Source organism: Gorilla gorilla, chromosome 7 (genome assembly GCF_029281585.2).
Source record: "Gorilla gorilla gorilla isolate KB3781 chromosome 7, NHGRI_mGorGor1-v2.1_pri, whole genome shotgun sequence".
Taxonomy (NCBI): domain Eukaryota; kingdom Metazoa; phylum Chordata; class Mammalia; order Primates; family Hominidae; genus Gorilla; species Gorilla gorilla.
The window spans coordinates 34,547,166-34,556,535 of NC_073231.2; the positions used below are offsets into that span (position 1 = coordinate 34,547,166).

The 9,370-nt window shown below is 44.7% G+C and overlaps 1 pseudogene; it reads right to left on the reverse strand.

The window, feature by feature from the left end:
* Window positions 1-6,547: 6,547 nt before the first annotated feature.
* Window positions 6,548-6,867, reverse strand: LOC109028099 (transcription initiation factor IIA subunit 2-like; annotated as a pseudogene).
* Between the last annotated feature and the right edge of the window lie 2,503 nt (window positions 6,868-9,370).

The following is a 9,370-nucleotide window of genomic DNA, read 5'->3' on the forward strand; positions in this document are numbered from 1 at the left end:
CAAAACGAAACAAAATCAATAAAGGAGAACAGCTTCAAATTACCTGTTTGTGTTCCATTATATTCATAAGCCATGCATTTTACTGGGACCTGGTTTCAAAATTGCAGTGCTTGCCTATGCTCAATGGCAGATATCTCCATTTCCAAAAGCCCTTTAGCTCTCTCTCTAAAAATAAATGAGGCCCAGCTCGGTGGCTCACGCCTGTAATCCCAACACTTTGGGAGGCTGAGGTGGGTGGATCACCTGAGGTCAGGAGTTCGAGACCAGCCTGGCCAACATGGTGAAACCCCATCTCTACTAAAAATACAAAAATTAGCCAGGCATGGTGGCACGTGCCTGTAATCCCAGCTACTCGGGAAGCTGAGGCAGGAGAATCCCTTAAACCCAGGAGGCAGAGGTTGCAGTGAGCCGAGATCATCCCATTGCACTCCAGCCTAGGTGACAGAGCAGGACTCCATCTCAATAAATAAATAAATAAAAAAGAAAGAAAGATAGGATTTTTTTTCCTCAAAAAAAAAAAAAAAATGAAAATCACACTATTTATAGATCAAACCAAGTACATAGGTTAAAAATGTGAGGAAAGGGATGGAAGAGAAATCAGAGTCAATGTGGATGCTACAGCTTCCAAGACCAGGCAGTTGGGGAAATTAATGAGTGAAAGTGAGAGGACAGGTTTTATCATCTGCAAAGTGCTACAACAATGTCCGTGATTGTTATAGGTCCAGGAACACAGAGAGGAAAAACTAGGAAAGGTGGATGTGGTTAGCAACAAGAGCAATGAGTTCAGCTGGGAACTTCCCATCTTGAAGAGTGAGGTATTTAGCAGAGATGTACCAGACACAATGAAAGATTTCCACTTACAAGTTGAGTAAGATAGCTCACCTGGAGACAGATTTAGGAGTCACCACATAGGGGTGATGTTTGAGTCTTTGAGCAAATAAGGGAATGTGGACAGGAAACATCATTGATGATGACAACCCCTTTGAGTTTCACAATATAAATCTTTCCATTGCCTTTTTCTCCAGTACATAGTCAATTGTTGAGGTCTTGTCTGTGTCTGCCTTTTCTCTGTCCTTTTTTTGTTTGTTCTAGCTTATGCACTCCCAGAAAGTAAGAATGTGTCTGTTTAACTCACTTTGAACAGTAGAGAACTCAGTATCACTGGCACACAGGCTCTGCAAGTGCAAAGTTCTTACCCAACATGAATTGGTTTGGCCTAAGCTTGGAGATGGAGGGTCTGGCTCCATGACACAAAGCTTGGAGCCAAGGGTGAGTGCAGAGGTAGGGCTTCAAAGAAAACCCTGCTCAGGCCAGGCGCACTGGCTCATGCCTGTAATCCCAACACTTTGGGTGGCTGAGGCAGGCGGATCACAAGGTCAGGAGTTTTGTTTGTTTGTTTTTGAGACAGTGTCGCTCTGTCACCCAGGCTGGAGTGCAGTGGCGCGATCTCCGCTCACTGCAAGCTCCGCCTCCCGGCTTCACACCATTCTCCTGCCTCAGCCTCCCGAGTAGCTGGGACTACAGGCGCTCACCACCACCCCCAGCTAAGTTTTTGTATTTTTGGTAGAGACCGGGTTTCACTGTGTTAGCCAGGATGGTCTCAATCTCCTGACCTCGTGATCCACCCGCCTCGGCCTCCCAAAGTGCTGGGATTATAGGCATGAGCCACTGTGCCCAGACAAGGTCAGGAGTTTGAGACCAGCCTGACCAACATGGTAAAACCTTGCCTCTACTAAAAATACAAAAATTATCCAGGAGTGGTGGCACGTACTTATAATCCCAGCTACTCAGGAGGTTGAGGCAGGAGAATCGCTTGAACCCGGGAGGCGGAGATTGCAGTGAGCCGAGATCGCGCCACTGCACTCCAGCCTGGGTGAAAGAGTGAGACTCTGTCTCAAAAAAAAAGAAAAGAAAAGAAAATAAAAGAAAAAATCCTGCTCAGAAGGCAGCACGTGTGAAGGTATGTGGTTGCCTGGTGGAAACCACAAGATACCAAATGGAATGGGTTACACAAGGAGAGCACCAGGTCTAATGAATAAGGGGGAAAGGTATAACATATGATGGCTTCCCTAACCTCTAGCCCTCTAGTTCCACATTCCTGTCCCAGTAAAGTTCTAACACAGTCTCTTCATAGTTCAACCTGTATTGTAGGCTTTGGAATATGCTTCAGGGCATGTGTGTTCCCATGCATCTTAGTCATTTTGTGCGGTTGTAACAGAATACCACAGACTGGGTAATTTATAATGAACATACATTTATTGGTTCACGGTTCAGAAGCCCAGTGTCAAGGGGCCAGCATCTTGTGAGGACCTTCTTGCTGCGTCATAACATGGCAGAAGGTGTCACATGGTGGAAGGACAAAAAGAGAGGGCAAGGAAGAGGCAAGCCCACTCCCACAATAACAAACCCACTCCCACAATAACAAACCCACTCCCATAATAACAAACCTACTCCCTTGATAACAACATTAGTCCATTCTTGAGGTGTTGCCCTTGTGATCTAAACACCTCTTAGAGGTCCCACCTCCCAATACCATTACAATGCCAATTAAATTTCAACATGAGTTTTGGATGGGGACAAACATTCAAACCACAGCACTGTGTGTACTTTAGTATCTTTCCTTAAAGTCAGTTGTGGTTTTGGCTGTCTGTGAATAACCAGATTGTAAGCCTCTCAAAGGCAGGGATGAAACAGAAGCCCACTGTTTATGGCCTGTCCTGGAACACTGGAGGAACTCCAGCTTTTCTGCTACCTGGGTCTGAATTAAGGACGTCCCAAATTTAAGAACTTGGTTTACTACATCACAAGGGCGTTGCCCTTGCTTTACTTTGTTCCTGACACCATTCCCTTCATTCTGCCAGGCAACCACCTCACTCTCCATCTACAGTTATTTGCTTTCCTTATCCCTCACATCCAATATCTCTGGTGTCCTTAGGCAATGTCTGCATCTTCTTTGACTTGGCACTCTCAGAAAACCATTCTTTGGAGCGCATGCTTAACCTGGCCCTAGGATCTCTGCACTTTCCCGGCAAACAGGCCCTGCCCAGTGTGTCCCAGAAAGAGATCTGGTCATTTAGTGTTTGTCTATCCCCTCCCTCTGGCCCATGAATTCCACATTTCTGACAATCTTACCTTCATATCTTCCATTCTGAAGATGAGTGAAAAGTTGTGAGTTGAAACAGTTCCGATTGTGATTAGAATGTATGTGGTCCTTAGCAAACAAAATATAGTAAAATACAACTCAAATGAATAAGTAAAAGCAGTTCACTTTCTGTGGCTCTTCCGCTTTTTGGTTATAGTTGCCTCTTTTTGCATAAAATTAGAACTAGTTTGCTGTGTTTACAGAAAAGGCTTTGCTTTGCCTTGCCAAGCAAATTGGCAGAGAAAATGTTCTTGCAATAAAAGGACACGACATTCTAATATCCTTTCCTAGTTCTGCCCTATAAAACGCAGTCTCCGTTGCATTCTCAAGCATCAGGGAATTATAGCTTCCCTCCATCACCACCAACACTGCTACAGACCAAAAAAGAAAAGCCAACATCTTTATTAACTCTTTGAATAAATTGTTATTGTGCACACATCAAGTGCTGGGAGCTGGGCTAGGCATTGTGAGAGTTACAGTCACATGGAAGCCATGCTCCCTGGCCCACAGCTACTCACAGTCTAGCTGGGGAGATAAGACATTGCTATCAGCCACTATCAGGCAGATGCCATAAATGTCGTGTACATGAATGGTGGGATCTCAAATGCCGTAGGATTTCAGAGGAGGGGGAGAAGATGTCTGGCTTAACAGAGGAAGTTCGAGTCTAGTTGGCCTTTTGTTTTCTCAATAAATATTTATTGGGTGTCTCTGAGGACTGGACTGAGTTCCGTGCCAATTGCTAAGGAACACAAGAGTGGGCAAAACAGACATCGTTTGTGGTTCTGATGAGAACCTATAGGGGAAAAGATATTAACCAGATGATCATGCAATTATATAATTATACCGCCTGGTAAATTATCTGAAGGAAGTAGTAGGGCCTATGGGGGCCTATGGGGTCAGGGAAGACTTCCCTATGGAAGGGATGTGGGAGCTAAGATCTGTAGATGAGTAGGAGTTAACCAGGCCACAAAAGAAAAGAAAAGAAAAAAGAGAGGAAAGAGAGAGGGGAGTGAGCATTACAGACAAAGGGAACAGCATGTCCAAAGTTCCTGAGGTAGGAGTAAGCATGGCAATTTAAACAATGAGAAATGCTCTGTGCGTGTGTGTGTGTGTGTGGAGCAAAAATGACAGGGAGAAGAGAAGACTGGAGCCAGACCATGGGATCTAGTGGGCCCTGGTGAGGACTTGAGTCTTGATCCCAGGAGGAATGAGAATCTACTGAAGCGGTTTAATAAGAGGAGAAATGATCAGATTTGCATATTAAAAACATATCCTGGCCAGGCACAATGGCTCATGCCTGTAATACCAGCACTTTGGGAGGCCAAGGCAGGAGGAGTGCTTGAGCCCAGGAGTTTGAGACCAGCCTGGGTCACATCATGACATCCCGTCTCTGCAATAAATAAATAAAATAAATAAATAAATAAGCTGAGCATGGTGGCACATGCCTGAGTCCCAGCTACTTCGGAGGCTGAGGCAGGAGGATCACTTGAACCCAAGAGTTTGAGGCTGCAGTGAGCCATGATCACACCACTGCACACCAGCCTAGGTAACAGAGACCCTGTCTCTAAACTTAAAAAACAAGCCAGGTGCAGTGGCTGACGCCTGTAATCTCAGCACTTTGGGAGGCTGATGTGGGCAGATTACGAGCTCAGGAGTTTGAGATCAGCCTGGCCAACATGGTAAAACCCCATCTCTACTAAAAATACAAAAATTAGCCAGGCATGGTGGTGCACACCTGTAATCCTAGCTACTCAGGAGGCTGAGGCAGGAGAATTACTTGAACCTGGGAGGTGGAGGTTGCAGTGAGCAGAGATCATGCTATTGCACTCCAGCCTGGGCAACAGAGCAAAACTCCGTCTTGAAAAAAGAAAACCAGCCAAACAAACCAAAAAAAAAAAAAAAAAAAACAACTAAATAACCAAATAGGTCAGGTGTGTCAGCTCATGCCTGTAATCCCAGCATTTAGAGAGGCCAAAGCTGGCAGATCACTTGAGGTCAGGAGTTCAAGACCAGCCTGGGCAACATGATGAAACCCTGTCTCTACAAAAAATACAAAATTTAGCCAAGTGTGGTGGTGTGCGCCTGTAGTATCAGCTACTCGGGGGGCTGAAACGGGAAGATCACTTGAGCCCTGGAGGCTGAGGCTGAGGGTGCAGTGAGCCGCAATCACACCACTGCACTCCAGCCTGGGCGACAGAGCAAGACCCTGTCTCAAAACAAAAAACAAAACAGAAACATTATTCTGGCCACAGTGTGGGGAATGATTGATTGTAGGGCTCTGGAGTTAGTTGCAAAAGATCAACTGTAGGCAGTTATACTGATCCAGGCAACAGATAATGGTGGGATTGGAGGAGAAAAGTGGATGTACGTGTCAGATACTTGAGAATAAAAAGCTGGTATCAGTTCTTAGGAACAGATCGTGAGAGTGTGGAAGGTGTTTTCCTCAATCCCAGTGTTTCCTTCCTATGAAAGGAGTTTGTCTCAGCCCTTCTTCTTCCCCTTAAGAGTGAGCTGCCTCAGAGAGGAATTCTCTGCAGGTCCTCCTGGCGTTGACAGAGCTGGGAGTGCTGCCCAGGAGTGGGTGGGTGAGTGGATCTCTGTCTTCTATTGTAGTTTGGATGCAGGTCCATTTGGCCCTCACACTGGATTAAGTTCTCCACACTTCTCTATCGGTAAAGCTAATATCTTGGCCACCATATTTACTCTTTGGTTTATTTCTCTAACTCTGGGCAGAGAGGAGAGAGACGCTATTTATTAGAGAGTACTTTTTTTTTTTTTCAGTCTTGCTCTGTCGCCCAGGCTGGAGTGCAGTGGCACGATCTCGGCTCACTGCAACCTCTGCGTCCTGGGTTCAAGCAGTTCTCCTACCTCAGCCTCCTGGGTCACTGGGACTATAGGTGCACACCACCAGGCCTGGCAAATTTTTGTATTTTTAGTAGAGATGGTGGTTTCACCATGTTGACGAGGCTGGTCTCAAACTCTTGACCTCAAGTGATCCACTCACCTAGGCTTCCCAAAGTGCTGGGATTACAGGCATGAGCCATCATGGTTGGCCCTGGAGACTACTCTTGAGACTCCAAATAGACTGGATATGAGTGATGGGGCTTGATGGATGGATAAGATTTTTTTTTAAGTTTTAAAAGGAGTTTATTGAAGAATATTCTTAAGAAGCCAACAACTTTTGAATTGTCATTTTTTAAAAGTTATGTTTTTTTCATGCTGTGTAATAAAGGTAACGTGTAAGAGGCTATGAGTTACAAGCTTCTTCCTACTGGAATTCTCTGGGAGAGCACAGTATAGTCATTTCTGCAATGCTAAAATAACTTGTTTTAAGTTTCTTCTCTGCTTCTCTTCAAAAAGTGATGAATAATAACAGAAGACAGCATTAAAAAGCCAGTTTTTCCATCATTCTGTAGTATTGGAGCCAGTAATTTTATCATCACAGTCTACTATTTTTGCTTCATCCACTTTAATGAATTTTGTCACTTCTCTGAATTCAACATCATTCAATATGAAAGTCCACAGATTATCACAGAATCTGTACATATTTAGAAAGCTCCTGAAATTGACTCTGTTCCTAACCCTCTGAGCCAATGCTGAATTTATAGCCTTATCAAACTGAAGTAGAACTTGTAGGTGGTCTGTTGAGACTGTATGAGCTCATCTAGGCTCACCTGAAGACTGTTTCCCAAAGCGGTATTTCTGTATAACTGATATGCCATGGCTTAGGAAAAATTGCTCAAACTGCCTTTCTTTTTCTTTTTAGCTTTTTTGTTTGTTTGTTTTTGAGACAGAGTCTTGCTCTGTTGCCAACGCTTAAGGGCAGCGGCACAATCTCGGCTCACTGCAGCCTCTGCCTCCCAGGTTCAAGCAATTCTCCTGCCTCAGCCTCCAGAGTAACTGGGATTAAAGGCATGTGCTACCATGCCCAGTTATTTTTTTATTTTAATTTTTTTGTATTTTTAGTAGAGACAGAGTTTCACCATGTTGGCCAGGCTGGTCTCCAACTCCTGGCCTCAAGTGATTTGCCCACCTTGGCCTCCCAAAATATTGGGACTACAGTGTGAGCCACCACATCTGGCCTTCTTTTTCTTTTTCCTTGAGACGGGGTCTTGCTCTGTTGCCCAGGCTGCAGTGCAGTGGCACAATTATAGCTTACTGCAGCCTCGACCTCGTGGGTTCAAGCAATCCTCCCATCTCAGCCTCCTCAATAGCTGGGACCACAGGCACACACTACCATGCCTGGACTCATTTTATCTTATTTTATTTTTTTCCTGAGATGAGGTTTCCCTATGTTGCCCAGGCTGGTCTTAAATTCTTGGGCTCAAGCAACCCTCCTGCCTTGGCCTCTCAAAGTGCTGGGATTATAGGCATGAGCCACTATGCCTGGCCAAAAAATTGCCTTTGTTATTCAAACTTGCATTGATGTACTGTGGGGAAAGGGCTTTCTGCTGCAGAGCAGACAGCAGCCACCAGGAGCCCAGCAGTGTGTTCCTACTTCCCCAACCACAGAAACCCAGATGAATACGATTTTGATAGAAATGGAAGGAAAGACATTACAGGTGTGGGGACAACATAAGTAAAGAAGCAAGATGGCCAGGCACAGTGGCTCATGCCTGTAATCCCAAAATTTTGGGAGGCCGAGGCGGGCAGATGACCTGAGGTCGGGAGTTCAAGACCAGCCTGACCAACATGGTGAAACCCTGTCTCTACTAAAAATACAAAATTAGCCGGGCATGGTGGCACATGTCTGTAATCCCAGCTACTCGGGAGACTGAGGCAGGAGAATCGCTTGAACCTGGGAGGTGGAGGTTGCAGTGAGCTGAGATCGCACCACTGCACTCTGGCCTATGCAACGGAAGAGTGAAACTCTGTCAAAAAAAAAAAAAAAAAAGAAGCAAGATGACAGAAAAGCATACAAGGTATGACTGTGGAAAACTGAATGAACCAGTCCAACTAGAGCTGAAGATCTGTGTGAGAAAGTTAAAGTAGGGCTGGAAAGATGGTTGGATTCAGGTTATGGAAGGTGCAGAGGGCCATGCTACAGTCTATGGATTTTATCTTATAAGCAAAGGAAAGTTACTGTAAAGTTTTCAAGCCAGCAGCATGAGCTAAACAACTTGTGGTGTGTAGAGCAGATTAAGCACAGAAGCCAGTCAGGAGATTATTACAAGTTCCTGAACTAGTGTGACAATGATAATGAAGTAATAAATGCAGACATGTGAAGGAAGAACTGACAGGTCTTTCTTGGAAGGTCAGATGGAATGAGTGAGGGACAAGAAGAATCCAAGATGGCTCCAGGGTTTGTGGTCTCGATGCCTGGAGAATGGGAGTGGCATATGAATGTCAGGAGACATTAGACTTCATTAAAATTAAAAACTTTAAAATTAAATAAAAATTTTTGTGCATCAAAGGACATTATCAAGAGAATGAAAAGATGATCCATGGAACAGGAAAATATTTGCAAAGCATATATCTGATAAGGGTTTAATATCCAGAGTATACATAAAAATCTCTTATAACTCAACAACAGGAAGACACACAACCCAATTTAAAAATAAGGAAAGCGGCCAGGCGCAGTGGCTCATGCCTGTAATCCCAGCACTTTGGGAGGCTGAGACGGGCGGGTCACCTGAGGTCAGGAGTTAACAGTCTGGCCAACATGTTAAAACCCTGTCTTTACAAAAAAATCAAAAATTAGCTGGGCATGGTGGCCTGCACCTGCAACCCTAGCTACTCGGAAGACTAAGACAGGAGAATCACTTGAATCCAGGAGGCAGAGGTTGCAGTCAGCTGAGATCGTGCCACTGCACTCCAGTCTGCATGACAGAGCAAGACTCCATCTCAAAATATAAAATAAAATTAAATTAAAAATAAATAAAAATGAGGAAAGCACTTGGCTAGACATTTCTCCGAAGCAGATCTACAAATTGCCAAAAAGCACATGAAAACATGTTCAACATCAACAGACATTAGGAAAATGCAAACTGAAACCACAATGAGATACTACTTCACATCTAGTAGTGTGGCTATAATTTTTTTTTTTTTTTTTTTGAGACGGAGTCTCACTGTGTGGCCCGGGCTGCAGTACAGTGGCGTGATCTCGGCTGACTGCACCCTCCCCCTCCCAGGTTCAAGCAATTCTCCTGCCTCAGCCTCCTGAGTAGCTGGGATTACAGGCACGCGCCACCATGTATGGCTAAATTTTGTATTTTTGGTAGAGATGGG